Consider the following 16,195-nt stretch of genomic DNA (forward strand, 5'->3'; position numbering starts at 1 on the left):
AAATTCTCATGACAAGAGTCTATAGGGCGGCAGCTATAGAAAACATAAAAGTACTTTAAACTAGATATAAGACATAAGTGGTGAGGGGAGCTAGAAAATCCATAGAAATGGAATGCTACTTACACCTAAACAGTTAGAGATTGCATCAAGTGACAAAAAAAATCTGTGGGAACCATCCTCAGATTGAGCCAAGCAGCAAACAGACATTGGAATGTCCATTAGCAAAGTTGAAATCCACAGTTGAAAAGAGATTTTTTAAAAAAAATAAATGGTATAGTTTACAGGTTGAGAAAGCTAAAAATAAACAAAGTACTTAACAGCTCATCATGGTATTGTGAGCACTATCAAGAGGCACAGCTAAAGGAGAAGAAATTAAGGATGCCAGATGCAATTTAAAATGAGATGGTAGATGAGAGAAACTAGCTATTTGGTTACAGTACTGGCTTAAAGACAGAAGACAGAGGGAGCTGGAGGCGGGGTGCTCTTCAGAGTAGAGAGTTGTTACCAGCGGTCTGCCTCAAGGATCAGTGCTGGGTCCACTGCTTTTTGTCATTTATATAAATGATTTGGATGTGAACATAGAAAGTATGCTTAGCAAGTTTGTAGATGGCAGCAAAGAAGTTTACCTCGGAGTACAATGGAACCTTGATCAAATGGGTCAACAGGCAGATGGCGTTTAATTCAGATAAATGTGAGGTGCTACATTTTGGAAAGGCAAATCAGGACAGGACTTAATGGTAAGGCCCTGGGGAGTGTTGCTGAACAAAAAGAGACCTTGGAGTGGAGGTTCATACGTCCTTGAAAATGGAGTCACAGGTAGACAGGATAGTGAAGGCGGCTCTTGGTATGCTTGCCTTTATTTGGTCAGTGCATTGAGTGTAGGAATCAGGAGGCCATGTTGTGGCCGTACAGGACATTGTTTAGGCTACTTTTGGAATACTGCATGCAATTCTGGCCTCCCTGCTATAGGAAGGATGTTGTGAAACGTGAAAGGGTTTGCAAAAGATTTGCAAGGCTGTTGCCAGGGTTGGAGGGTTTGTCCTATTGGGAAGAGGCTGAAAAACTACTTTCCCTGCAGCATCAAAGGCTGAGGGGTGATATTATAGAAGTCTTTAAAATCATGAAGGGCATAGACGAGGTGAACACCCAATGTCTTTTTTCTGAGGCAACGGAGTCTCAAAACTGGAGGGCATTAGTTTAAGGTGAGGGAAGAAAGATTTTAAAAAGGGACCTAAGGGGCAACATTTTCATGCAGAGGATGGTGCATACATGGAACGAGCTGCCAGACTAAGTGGGGGAGGCTGGTACAGTAACAACATTTACAAGAATCCAGATGGCTATATGAATAGGAAAGGTTTAAGAGAAATTTGCGCCAAATGCTGGCAAATGGGTCTAGATAAATTTAGCATATCTGGTCAGCATGGACAAGTTGGGCCAAAGTGTCTACTTCCGAGCTGTACAATCTATGACTCTAACATTTCCAGGTCATAAAGCCAGAATAAAAGTGATAAGGATGCAAATTACAAGTCTAAGCTGACAAAGTCTGATGGTGAAAGAGAGTTTGGAGACTATTGAGGTTGCAGAAAAGGCAGGAGATCTTTCAGTTAAACTGTGGTATATCCAGGGAACATTTATTCAAACTGCAGATGATAGAAGTCATTCAGGAAAAATTACGCGAGGCAATGAAGATTACCAGCAGTCATAGAAAACATGCAGCATCCAGAGAAGTCTGTTGAAGAAACAGGATTTGCATTCCATAGCTGTGAAGACCAGAATTCATTCTGTAAAGCCATTAAGGAAATGGGAAATATTTATTAATCCACAGACAGTGGGATTCACTCAATAAAGCCACTAAGGGAATATGAACATTTTTATTAAGACTGTTATTAGTGAGATTTCTCTGGAGAAACTGTGAAAAAGTTTAGTCACAAAAGCTGGAGTCTTTCGTTTGATTGCACAGCTTCCAGTGCAACTGTATAAAGTTGCAGCATTGCTTTGTTACTCAACTAAAAGGCTTTAAAGGAAAACAAATAATCACATTAGGAAGGAACGGCAGTCAAAATAATATTGTCAAGAAGCCTTAACTTCCCAGGTAGATCACACAGAAATCAGAATTGTACACCTTGGAGAAAACAATTCTCCAGATAGAGTTACTTCTAAACCAGACATTAAATCAGATGGCAAACAAGTAAATACACTTTTGTAATTCACCAGGTCTCGCAGCATCTGTGGACAGAAAAATAGATTTAGTATTTTGAATCTAAATGTGATTCTTCTTCAGAATTGTTTCAATTAAAAGGTTGCAAGGTACTGATGGAGAAGCATTGGACAGTTACTGCAATTCATTTTGTAGATGGTACACACTTCCACTGTGCATTGAATAGTGAAGGTGATACACAGAATGCCAAACAGGCTGATTGGTGCTGTTTGGTGTTAAGTTTTATAAATATTGTTGGAGTTATATTGTTAAACAGGCAAGTTAAGAGTATTCTATTACACCCTGACTTGTGTCTTGAAAACAGGCACTTGGAAGACAAAAGAGAGGATACTTGCCACAGAATTCCTTGCCTCTGACCTGCTGTTGCAGCCACTGTAATTATTTGATTGGCCCAATTCAGGCTCTGGTGATATAATGGTAATCTCCAGAATGTTAATACTAGAGGAATTTGGTGATAGTACAGACATTGAATGTCAAGGAAAAGTGGTTAGATACCTTCCTTTTGAGGATGTTCATTGTCTGGTACTTGTGTGGGGTGAATGGTACTTGCCAATTAGCAGCACAAGCCTGGATATTGTTCAGGTCTTGCTTCATGTAGAGACAAGGTGCTTCAGTGTCTCCACTGTTACAAATGAATATTCACACTTCTGACCCTTTGTTACAGGGGTGATCATCGATAGTAGCAGTGGAAGATGGTTGGGCTTAAAGTACTACACTGAGGAACTAAGGACTCTTATAGTTCAGTGGTAGGTGGTAGCTTGTAGTGTGCAGGTCTCACCTGCTCCAAATGTGTGTAATTTGGTTGGGTAAATCAAATTGGAAAGGGAAGCTATGACAATGAATTCATAGAGTGTATTATGGATTGTTTCCTACAGCAATGCGTCATGGAGCCAACCAGGGAGCAGGTTATCTTGGATCTGGTAAAGGGTAATGTGGCTGATTTCATAAATGTCCTCAGACTAAATGATCCCCAAGGAAGTAGTGATTATAACATGATAGAATTTAACATTCAGTTCAAGGCAGGTAATGTACTGTGATGTGGAAAAATGTGAGTTTATCGACTTTGGTAGGAGAAAGATGTGTAGAGTATTTCTTAAATGACAAGAAGCTTGAAAATGTAGATGTGCAAAGAGCCCCAGGCCTCCTGGTCGACAAGGCACTGAAAGCTGACATACAGTTGCAGCAGGTTTTAGGAAAGCCAATGGAATGTTAGCTTTTATTTTCAGAGGATTTTAATAGTGAGGCAGGCTCAACAGTCTACTCCTGCTTCTATGTTTCTATGCTCCTAATTTAACTTGTTGCTTTCCTGGAATAAGCTACAATCTTATTTCAATCAAGAGCCTTTTCTTGTTAGAATACCAAATGGTTTTCCTTTATCACACCTGACAAAGCAGGTCCTGTTAACTCCCCAACAGGATGGAGGATGATGGAAATAAATCGATCAGATTGCCCAATACCATCAGGGGCTGTGATGAGGATTTGTTTTATATCAAAGTCTTCATCCTGAAAACTAATGACCAAAAAACTTTTCTGCAACTTCTCCAATGCTTCCTGAAGTGTGGTGCCCAGAATCCAGTGCAATAGTCCAGATGTGGCCAAACCAGTGTTTTATAATGGATAACCACAACTTCTTTGCTTTGGGACTCCAAAGACTACATGATATAGGAACAGAACAAGGCCATTTGACACACTGAGTCTTCCATGCTGTTTAATCATGCCTGATATGTTTCTGAACCCCATTCTCCTGCCTTCTTCCTGTAATTCTCTGACTATCTGTAAAATACAACCTCCCCGACCACCTTCAAAGAATTGTGTACATATACACCCAGGCCCCTCTGCTTCTGCACCTTCTGTAGAATCATATCCTTTAATTTATAATGTCACTCCTTGCTCTTTCTACCAAATGTGTCACTTCAAACTCATCTCCAGTAAATTTCATCTGTCTCATGTCTGCTCAGTGAAACCATTGAAGTTCTCTTGAAGTCAATCACTATTATCCTCACAATTCATAGTGCTTTCAGGTTTGTATCATCCACAAATTATGAAATGGTACCTGCTCACACAGAGTCTAGATCATTAATACAGTTTTTTTTTAAAAAATCACAATACTGACCTGAGCAACTTCACTATATATGTCATCCTCCAGTCCATAAAGGAACTATTCACCACTTTTCTGTTTCCTATTACTCATGAACTTTAACCCCATACTACCACCTCCCCTTTTATTTCATGAACTCCAACTGTAGAAAAGCCTGTCTGACCTCTTTTTTATAAGAAGGTAAAACCACATGACAATATGAAACGAAAATCTGTTTCATGTCGAATGATTATATATTATAAACCTTTATCACAAAGGTCTCACCTTATTCACTGGTACATTATTGAAGGCATTCTGGAAATCTAGACATATTAAATCTTTTACGCTGCATTTGTATACTGTCTTCAAAGAATTCAACAAAGATTGGTCAAGCTTTTCTTTAGCTTTTGACATCTGTTATCATATGTTTGATTTCTAGATACTGTTTCATTTTGTAGCCCTTTAATAAAGATTGCATTACTTTCCTGAAATGTTAAACTGGTTATGGTTTTCTAGACGCCTAGTATATTCCTTTATAAATATACTGAAAATGTTAGTTACCATCAAATCTTATGGCACTACAGATTAATCTGAATAAATATTATTAAATACACATAATAATGCTTCTGCTATCTCTTCTCTCATTCATTTATTCATATGTGCTCTGCCCAAAGACAGGTCCATGGCTCATTATCTGTTGTTGCTTCATTCATCCTGTCTTTCTTGGCAGTGTTTTTTAAACCAGTGGTGGTTTGCCCTTAACTTTCACAGGACCGGGGCAGGAACGCATGTACCGAGTCTACCTCAGCTACAGCAGGAATCACAGCCACATTGTTAGTATTATTCTAAGCCACATGCTAGCCATTCAGCCCAAGTGAACTAACTGGTCACACCATCTCTATTGCAGAACTGAAAATAGTTTGTAATTTTGCAGAGATATTGTGGAGCTTGTGGGTGAGGAGCCATGAAGCAATTTTAAATGTTCTCTCTCCGTCACAAAATGATTCATTATTTTCCTGTGGGAAAGGTTGGTGGCATTTGTTCATTTCTCTTTAACCATACTTCCTACTCATGTCATTACATGTTGAATATAATAATGCGTAAGGCAAAGTGAACAATAACTTGCGGTACAAGTATTAATAACAATCATATTCCTGGTGGATAGGAGTCAAGGAATGCTTTGTGCCACAGTACAATAAAGTAAAAATATTCATATACTCAGACACGAAAATTGTCACAAAGTATTTCAGTTTTTAATGACTTTAAAACTTTAATCCACAAAAAGACTGCAATTATGTAACACTCACTGACTTTGGTATTGGAGCTCTTCAGTTTACTTTCTAGGTACATATCCTAAAAGCTACAATTACTGTAATGACAGAGACACAGTGTGTGTTTTATTCTTACATATTATTGCAGACAGGTAATCATTGTCATTTGTAGCAAATGCTGAGGATATGAATAAAGCACCTTGTTCACAGAAGTGAAAGTCTCTAAGCACAAGAATCTGCACAATCCAAATCAAGATTCAAAATCTACAATAACATTTTTCCAGCACATATGAGGTTATTACACAACTCAATGTCTTTGCATTGTATCTTATCTCATGTTAAATTCTGTTCAAATTAAAGACATGTTGCCATTTGAACTTCCTCATCCTGCCTAAGTTTTGACCCATTACTTCAGCAATAAGCAACCTTTTTAATGGGAAGGAAATCAGTTGAAATGCTGGATAAGTCCTCCAATAATACACAGGCAGGCAAATGGTGAGGAGGTAGATGCTACCAGCGGCATTCAAACTAGAAACATGTTTTGAGATTATGTCAATTGGCTGCATGTAGACAAGGAAGGGAATGCAACAAAGTAGGCTCCTTGGTGGATTCCTTATCTGATGGTGCAGAATCAAGCGGGGATGCTATTATGTGAGCAAGCTATTTAATCACAGCCATAGCAAAGAATGGAACCAAGTGCAGACAGTTCTGCTGAACTGAGCAACAAACAACAGGTGCTGAAGGATAATGAAATGTGAGGCTGGATGAACACAGCAGGACCAGCAGCATCTCAGGAGCACAAAAGCTGACGTTTCGGGCCTAGACCCTTCATCAGAGAGGGGGATGGGGTGAGGGTTCTGGAATAAATAGGGAGAGAGGGGGAAGCGGACCGAAGATGGAGAGAAAAGAAGATAGGTGGAGAGGAGAGTATAGGTGGGGAGGTAGGGAGGGGATAGGTCAGTCCAGGGAAGACGGACAGGTCAAGGAGGTGGGATGAGGTTAGTAGGTAGGAGATGGAGGTGCGGCTTGGGGTGGGAGGAAGGGATGGGTGAGAGGAAGAACAGGTTAGGGAGGCAGAGACAGGTTGGACTGGTTTTGGGATGCAGTGGGTGGAGGGGAAGAGCTGGGCTGGTTGTGTGGTGCAGTGGGGGGAGGGGACGAACTGGGCTGGTTTAGGGATGCGGTGGGGTAAGGGGAGATTTTGAAGCTGGTGAAGTCCACATTGATACCATTGGGCTGCAGGGTTCCCAAGCAGAATATGAGTTGCTGTTCCTGCAACCTTCAGGTGGCATCATTGTGGCACTGCAGGAGGCCCATGATGGACATGTCATCTAAAGGATGGGAGGGGGAGTGGAAATGGTTTGCGACTGGGAGGTGCAGTTGTTTATTGCGAACCGAGCGCAGGTGTTCTGCAAAGCGGTCCCCAAGCCTGAAGGATAGTGTGTTGTTGACTCTTGAGGAAGAAGGGTAATGGAGGATCATAACTGATAATGTACCACATTTTCAATCACCAAAAGTGCTATTTGTAATTTTGGATAAGGAAGGAAACTTGATTAAGGGGATTGAAGTTGGAATTTTGGGAGAGACAGACACAGATTTACAAAGCAACGGCCTTTTCAAGAACCTTAAAGAATGAATGTAAGTTATGGATGAGCTTGATAGATAGCATAACGAGGCTCAAGGGAAAGCATTTCTTGAGGGGAATCGTCATGATGCAAGATGAGAGAGCTCCTCAAATGATTTTGTAACACGAGTCCCTGACTCTGCTCAAAGCAGAAAATATACTTTTTGCCAGGGCTTGAAGAGCTTCTTTAATGGGTCAACATATTCTCTGCATGCAAAATATATCACTTCAACTAAAAATTTTCACAGGTTAACTGGAAATTGTATGCCTATAGATAATAAGATTCGGTGGTGACAATGCCAGAAATGGATGATAAAGCAAAAGTGTAATTGTTACTTAATTAATCCCTCTATAAGTGTAGAAGAGATTAGAATAGTTAGGTGGCTATTTCTGACCAGTGCAGACCACTTTTTTTCTATGCTGGAGACCTCTGGTTGTTACTCTCAGTTAGTTGTGCATGACCTTGCACTATGAAAATTTAGAGATAATGGGAACTGCAGATGCTGGAGAATTCCAAGATAATAAAATGTGAGGCTGGATGAACACAGCAGGCCAAGCAGCATCTCAGGAGCACAAAAGCTGACGTTTCAGGCCTAGACCCTTCATCAGAGAGGGGGATGGGGAGAGGGTTCTGCAATAAATAGGGAGAGAGGGGGAGGCGGACCGAAGATGGAGAGTAAAGAAGATAGGTGGAGAGAGTGTAGGTGGGGAGGTAGGGAGGGGATAGGTCAGTCCAGGGAAGACGGACAGGTCAAGGAGGTGGGATGAGGTTAGTAGGTAGATGGGGGTGCGGCTTGGGGTGGGAGGAAGGGATGGGTGAGAGGAAGAACCGGTTAGGGAGGCAGAGACAGGTTGGACTGGTTTTGGGATGCAGTGGGTGGGGGGGAAGAGCTGGGCTGGTTGTGTGGTGCAGTGGGGGGAGGGGACGAACTGGGCTGGTTGACCTCCTACCGCCTCCTCGATCATGACCCCACACCCGAGCACCAAACCATCATCTCCAACACCATTCACGACCTCATCACCTCAGGGGACCTCCCACCCACAGCCTCCAACCTCGTTGTTCCCCAACCCCGCACGGCCCGTTTCTATCTCCTTCCCAAAATCCACAAACCTGCCTGCCCTGGTCGACCCATCGTCTCAGCCTGCTCCTGCCCCACCGAACTCATCTCCACCTATCTGGACTCCATTTTCTCCCCTTTGGTCCAGGAACTCCCCACCTACGTCCGTGACACCACCCACGCCCTCCACCTCCTCCAGGACTTCCAATTCCCTGGCCCCCAACACCTCATATTCACCATGGACGTCCAGTCCCTGTACACCTGCATTCCGCATGGAGATGGCCTCAAGGCCCTCCGCTTCTTCCTGTCCCGCAGGCCCGACCAGTCCCCCTCCACCGACACTCTCATCCGCCTAGCTGAACTCGTCCTCACCCTCAACAACTTCTCTTTTGACTCCTCCCACTTCCTACAGACTAAGGGGGTGGCCATGGGCACCCGCAAGGGCCCCAGCTATGCCTGCCTCTTTGTAGGTTACGTGGAACAGTCCCTCTTCCGCACCTACACAGGCCCCAAACCCCACCTCTTCCTCCGGTACATTGATGACTGTATCGGCGCCGCCTCTTGCTCCCCAGAGGAGCTCGAACAGTTCATCCACTTCACCAACACCTTCCACCCCAACCTTCAGTTCACCTGGGCCATCTCCAGCACATCCCTCACCTTCCTGGACCTCTCAGTCTCCATCTCAGGCAACCAGCTTGTAACTGATGTCCATTTCAAGCCCACCGACTCCCACAGCTACCCAGAATACACCTCCTCCCACCCACCCTCCTGCAAAAATTCCATCCCCTATTCCCAATTCCTCCGCCTCCGCCGCATCTGCTCCCACGACAAGACATTCCACTCCCGCACATCCCAGATGTCCAAGTTCTTTAAGGACCGCAACTTTCCCCCCACGGTGATCGAGAACGCCCTTGACCGCGTCTCCCGCATTTCCCGCGACACATCCCTCACACCCCGCCCCCGCCACAACCGCCCCAAGAGGATCCCACTCGTTCTCACACACCACCCTACCAACCTCCGGATACAACGCATTATCCTCCGACACTTCCGCCATTTACAATCTGACCCCACCACCCAAGACATTTTTCCATCCCCTCCCCTGTCTGCTTTCCGGAGAGACCACTCTCTCCGTGACTCCCTTGTTCGCTCCACACTGCCCTCCAACCCCACCACACCCGGCACCTTCCCCTGCAACCGCAGGAAATGCTACACTTGTCCCCACACCTCCTCCCTCACCCCCATCCCAGGCCCCAAGATGACATTCCACATCAAGCAGAGGTTCACCTGCACATCTGCCAATGTGGTATACTGCATCCACTGTACCCGGTGCGGCTTCCTCTACATTGGGGAAACCAAGCGGAGACTTGGGGACCGCTTTGCAGAACACCTCCGCTCAGTTCGCAAAAAACAACTGCACCTCCCAGTCGCAAACCATTTCCACTCCCCCTCCCATTCTCTTGATGACATGTCCATCATGGGCCTCCTGCACTGCCACAATGATGCCACCCGAAGGTTGCAGGAACAGCAACTCATATTCCGCCTGGGAACCCTGCAGCCATATGGTATCAATGTGGACTTCACCAGTTTCAAAATCTCCCCTTCCCCTACTGCATCCCTCAACCAGCCCAGTTCCTCCCCTCCCCCCACTGCACCACACAACCAGCCCAGCTCTTCCCCCCCACCCACTGCATCCCAAAACCAGTCCAACCTGTCTCTGCCTCCCTAACCGGTTCTTCCTCTCACCCATCCCTTCCTCCCACCCCAAGCCGCACCCCCCGCTACCTACTAACCTCATCCCACCTCCTTGACCTGTCCGTCTTCCCTGGACTGACCTATCCCCTCCCTACCTCCCCACCTACACCCTCTCCACCTATCTTCTTTACTATCCAACTTCGGTCTGCCTCCCCCTCTCTCCCTATTTATTCCAGTTCCCTCCCCCCATCCCCCTCTCTGATGAAGGGTCTAGGGCCGAAACGTCAGCTTTTGTGCTCCTGAGATGCTGCTTGGCCTGCTGTGTTCATCCAGCCTCACATTTTATTAACTATGAAAATTTAGTTTTGTTTTCCTCCTTCTTTGATTTTTCTCTCCATCTCATATCCATTTTTTGGGATATGCTCTGGAGAGGAACCTTACTTAAGTTTAATTAAGTATCCTTGAGAGATTTCATTGGCTAATATTAAATATTTTTGCACTTCTTTTTAAGTTCAACATTGTCTTGTTTTCTGAAAATTAAGCATGGTTTCACTAATATTAATCACCATACTCAAGTTAACTCCAGTATAAATTGTTTCAGAAACCACTAAATTGAAGGAAGAATTTATTATTCTCAGATGTTACTTTCGGCAGCATCTAAATTACATTCTGAAAGCTTCAGTAATCTCTGGCATACAAACATGTTGGGTACATACATCGGTGCAACAGCTGATCATGACACCACACAGTGATTCCATCTTTGGATTTCTTCTAACTTATTTCTACAGGAAGTTTGATTTTTCTTCTGTTAAATTGAACAAAAGCTTGCCTGAAATTGAAATTAAGAGCATGAACTATTAATTTTCAGTTTTCCGGCAGATCTTTGGAAATGATAGTATATTGAGGGATTCATTGTTTATTAAAATATTTTTAGCTCACATATGGAACATTAAATCAAAAACTGATGCTATGGTGGTAAAGATCAAATCTCAAAAATCTGGTTCATTTTCTGTCCAATACAAACTAGACTCCAAATTTCTGTTTTATATGTTTTCTGTTTAACTTAAAACAGTGTTTCCAGTGATATGTTGGAAGTGAGAAAATTTCTAAAAATTAGAAAGAAAAATCAGTTTTGATAGACATATTCCCCAATGCAATAAGTGATGCACAATTTTTAAATTTATATTTTCAAAGGCTTCTGGCGTCAAACCTCAAGTAAAGACATCATCCAAAAGATAATTCACAGGATTCAAAAAGTAATTTGCCATTATATGCTTTTCTTAGGTTTGACATATTGTTAACAATACAACATTCATTCTCTACTGAGCTGAAGCATCACATTACTTTAAACCAGACAGGTTTAAACTGGTTCGATTGGCAATTGGAAGCGTACATTCCTGACGTCACCCTATTCCCATTCATCATAATTTCGGAAATGTTGTTTACTGTTGACAGATTCATGTCCATCTTTCACACAACTCAATGTGTCAAGTTTCGGTCAGGTTTCTGTCCTTGTTGTAATACTGAGAGCACATTTATCCAACTCACAAATGACATCCTATGACTTTCAAAAAGTTTCTCTTCCAACATTCAATTAAAAAGATTGCTATGGCTTTTTTCCCCCCCATTCCTAATAATCTAGTGATGGTGAGAACAACAACAATTATGGTTGATCTCCACATTGCTGAACCATTACCTCTGGTGTCTCACAAGGATCTACTCTTTAGGCCACCTTGCTCTCATTCCACATCTCCATGCTTCCCACCAAGCTAATTCCTACTATCAGGTACTAAATGCACACTGATGACTCTCTGCTTTACCACACTGCCAATGCTATCAATTCCTTCACTGCCTCTAACCTGATAGACTGCTGACCTAACATGAGCTCAGTGATGCTACAAAGATAAAAAAAACACTTCAATTTAAGTGTAACTATTACTGGAGAAAGGGGAAGAGGCTCTTTTGGGATAGATTCCAGTTAAACTAGACTGGTTCTTGAGTATTGACGAAGGAGTAACTGGAGAAGTGGATTGGGCTATAATGCAGTCCAGCATGATGCGGGATGGTAAGGGAATGCAGGGGGAAAAGTCTAATTAAAAGCAGTAAGATTTCAAGACTATGAAGCAGAGTGACAATCTGGATAAACTAAGCCAAATAAGGCAGGAAGGAACACTGTTTAACAATTTGAGAGACTTTAGGGTACATCAGAAAAAAAACTGAAAAAAAAAATTAAATGTGCAAAGCATTCACAACAGAATAGATTGGGTGAGGTGACAGCGACTACTGGCTAACTGCATGAAGCCCAAACAAACTTTGAGCTTCTGAATACTCTCCACTGGATGGAGTCATGCCTCGCACAAAGGAAGATGGCTGCATTTCTTGGAAACCAACCATACTAGCCCCAGGATGTCTCTGCAGAAGCTCTTCCAGGTAGAGTCCTTGACCTAACAAACTTTAGCTGCTTCACCAAAAATCTTCCCTCCATCAATAAGATCAGAAGTGCGAGCGTTCACTGACGATTGCAGTGCGGATTTGCTCCTGTGCAGATACTGCAGCTAAACATGCTTGTTTGCAGGAAGATGATTTTCCATTTGCCATCCTTCAGCCACTTTGAGCAATTCCATGTGATATCCTGAAATTGGAAACTGCAAAGTCTATGGGTCCTGCCAATATTCCAGCAACTTGTGCCCCAGAATTTGCCATAACCCTCGCCAAGTCATTCCAGTACAGTTACAGCATTGGCATCTGACTGACAATATAGAAAATTGCCCAGGTATGTCCTGTACACAAAAAAGCAGGATAAATCCAACCCAGACGATTACTGCCCCATCAGTCTACTCACAATTGTTGGCAACGTGATGGAAGTTGTCATCAACAGTGCTATCAATCTAGCATCTGCTCAGCAATGACCTGCTGACTGACACCCAGTTTGGATTCAAATCACAGCTTTGGTTCAAACATCGACTAAAAAATTGAATTCCTCAGGTGAGGTGAGAGTGACAGCCCTTAACACGGAGGCCACATTGAACCCCAGCAAACTGGAACCAGTGAGAATCAGGAAGTACAAAATCATGGACTGTAACAGTTTAAGGCAGCAGCTTACCACTAACTTCTTCAGAACAGTCAGGGATGTAGCACAAAGGCTACTCCAACCAGAGTCACCCACATCCCATGAGCTAATAAAAAGAAAATAGGCTTTGGTCACTAAACGACAAGTGCCATTCATACCATGCATGTGACAGACAATAAACATCCCCAACAAGAGAGAATCTCATCATCTCCCTGTGACCATCTTGGCACTGCCATCACTGAACCCTCACCAACAAGGTGCAGGGAGTTACTGTTCACCAAATACATACTAACGGGAAGTGCCATGCGGCTGAAAAATAAGGCAGACGCTCGCAACTTTGTGGCGACCAGGCTTCCCAAACCTCTCTACCCATCTAGACGGCATAAAGCAGGATTGTGACAGAATATTTGTCTGTGCAAGTGAAGTTCCAACAACACTCAAACTCATCGCCATCCAGCAAAAAGCAGCCCACCAGATTAACACTCCATCATCACTTTTGCCCTCACTTCTCTTGTACCACCAGCACGTAACGGCTGCTGTATGTATCATCTATGAGATGTACTGCAGCAACTCATCAAGGCTCATTCTGAAATCATGACTGCTATCGCTTAGGAAGACAACAGCAGCAGACCTATGGGAGCACCACCCAACTGCCAGTTCCTCTCCAAACCATGCACCACCCTGACGAAATTAAATCACTATATCTCTTCGTAACCGAACTGAGAATGGGCTTCCACCACACTGACAGCAGCAGTTAAAAATGTGGATCTCCATTCCCTTAAGGACAATTATAGATTGGCAACAAATGCGAGCTTTGCCAGAGACATGCATATCCCGCAATCGTTTTTTTAAATGAATACCACAGGTAGAAATATATGGGCTTTAGAAAGTATGTGCGGGAAAAACTCTGCAGTTTTAATAACACCTGTGGAGGGAGGAACAGCGTTAATGTTTCTTGTTGAAAATTACGTTTCTTCAGAACTGGACACAAACGGTCACCTAGATAGTAGGAACTGCCGATGCTGGAGAATCTGGGATAACACGGTGTGAAGCTGAATGAACACAGCAGGCCAAGCAGCATCAGTGGAGCAGGAAAGCTGACGTTTCGGGTCGGGACCCGGGAACATAAATGGGTTTCATTTAAAGGTGAAGACGGAGGTGATACTGTGGATTGATTATGCTAGACGTGCTAGGATATTCAATTTTTATAAGAGGCAAACAAAATGAAAAAAGAAGCATTTATGTACTGTTCACTGGAGGGAATCAAGCAGTTCCTTCTGCAGATTGAGTCCAGATTTGTGAGGTGATAACGTTTTCCATGATTTGGGAAAAACTTGGAAGCTGCAAGTGCTTTAGCAATGGTAAAGGATCACTCCCATGCAGAATAACGTCACGATCGCTGGTTTGAATATTCGTAGACAGCAGTACGTACTGTCTCACTGTTGCTTGCCATGTTATTGTGACACGCTTTTCTTTGTACTACGAATGATTTACAGGCTAGTGGGGTGGCAGCAGAAATCCAACGGGGCCGAGTGGCCACCTTCAGTCATGTAAATGTCTATTATTTAATAGAAATAAAGCAATTTTTTTTTCAAAAAGGTATTAGAGCCACACATTTCACTTCGTTATGTTACAGTAACTGTGAAACGTCTCGGCGGGAACGAATAGAAATTGGGTGGTTAAACAGTTAAGGAACATATTTCATCAAAGCCGAACACAGCACGTCTGGCAGTTCATAGTAACTCCATCCAAAAGAGAAACAAACGAGGTTTCAAGTTTCCACGAAAGGACAGCAGATTCCCATCTCCTACGCCCTATCCCTGCCTGGCACTCTATAGAAAGCATGGGTGACAAACCTTTGCCCCTTCTGCCCTCTCGGTCTGTTGCTGCTGCCTCCTCAATGAGCAATCCAGCTCCGGCTTGGCTCCCATCACAGCAAAAGCATGGGGCACAGAAATCCACCCCGTAAGGGACCAGCGCCAGGTTTGCAAAGTCAGAGCCCGGGGACCGATTTCCCCTCCCCCCGGGAGGGGGGGACGCCTGAGCTCCTCTGGATTAAAAGAAAAGGACACAAAAAAACCCTACAGCCGGGGCAAAGACTCCCCCTTCAAGCTAGCCAAGTGGTTAGTAATGGTCAGGCTGAGAGAGGAACAAAACAAAAAGTTTGAGGGAAGAGAGAGGTCGTCTTCCCCACCCCCTCCGAGTACTCAACTTAGAAACAAAAAAGAGCAAATCCTGGCTGCATTGAACGGATCCCCTTTAAAATCCACCCCCCCCCCCAAAAAAAATAACCCTCTGTGTGCTGGAGCTTCAGCCCGTAAGAACACATACACAGTGACCCAGGACAGCGGGAGGCTTCTCTCACAAATTCCCAAAATATTCCCCCTCGGGCTCAGTTCCTTCAGTCTCCGGTTGGAAATGCAACTTGATGAGGAGAATTGGGGATAAAACAACAACGAACATGCAAGAAATTCTCAACTGCTTGTTCTCCCTCTCTCACTCACACACACACAGAAACCCCTGTTACCTTTCTATTTTCCGCCCTGAATCCCGATGGATACGAGCTGTTGGAAGGTCTCCCAGGAGGTAGCATTCAGAGCTCGGGGACGGAGGGAAGAAGCACTGCTCGCCACTGGCCCCCGTAGACGGTGCATTTCCAGCGGCTGCTGAAAGCAGGGGCTCGGCGGAGCCTTCAACCAGACTGGGAGAGGGAGGGACATCAGCAACGTCAGCGAGTGACACATTACTGCCGGGGGGTGTGGGGGGGATGTGTGGAGGGGGCAGAGGAGAGAGGAGGGAGGAGGGAGGAGTGGGGAGGATGAGCAGGGGAGGGGAGGGGATGAGCAGGGGGAGAGAAGGAGCAGAGGAGGGGGAGGGGGGGATGGGGAGAGGAGGAGGAGGGGGGACGGGGAGAGGAGGAGGAGGGGGGACGGGGAGAGGAGGAGGAGGGGATGGGGAGAGGAGGGGGATGGGGAGAGGAGGGGGATGGGGAGAGGAGGGGGATGGGGAGAGGAGGAGGAGGGGATGGGGAGAGGAGGAGGAGGGGGATGGGGAGAGGAGGAGGGAGAGGGGGGGAATGGGGGAGGGGGAGGGGGGAATGGGGGAGGGGGAGGGGGGAATGGGGAGGGGGAGGGGGAGGGGGGAGGGGAGGGGGGAATGGGGAGGGGGGGAGATGGGGGGATGGG

General features: G+C 44.6%; 1 protein-coding gene across 2 annotated transcripts in view; it reads right to left on the reverse strand.

Moving 5' to 3' along the window:
• Positions 1-15,764, reverse strand: part of dse (dermatan sulfate epimerase) — an 88,415-nt gene extending 72,651 nt beyond the window's left edge. The window contains exons 1-2 of one of the 2 annotated variants that reach the window (XM_048531890.2): positions 15,538-15,764; positions 13,044-13,116 (exon numbers count right to left, since the gene is read on the reverse strand). The gene's annotated coding sequence lies outside the window, so the exon portion shown is untranslated. The remainder of the gene's footprint in view (positions 1-13,043; positions 13,117-15,537) is intronic. The other variant, XM_048531889.2, reaches the window with a different exon arrangement.
• Between the last annotated feature and the right edge of the window lie 431 nt (positions 15,765-16,195).

Source organism: Stegostoma tigrinum, chromosome 4 (genome assembly GCF_030684315.1).
Source record: "Stegostoma tigrinum isolate sSteTig4 chromosome 4, sSteTig4.hap1, whole genome shotgun sequence".
Classification (NCBI taxonomy): domain Eukaryota; kingdom Metazoa; phylum Chordata; class Chondrichthyes; order Orectolobiformes; family Stegostomatidae; genus Stegostoma; species Stegostoma tigrinum.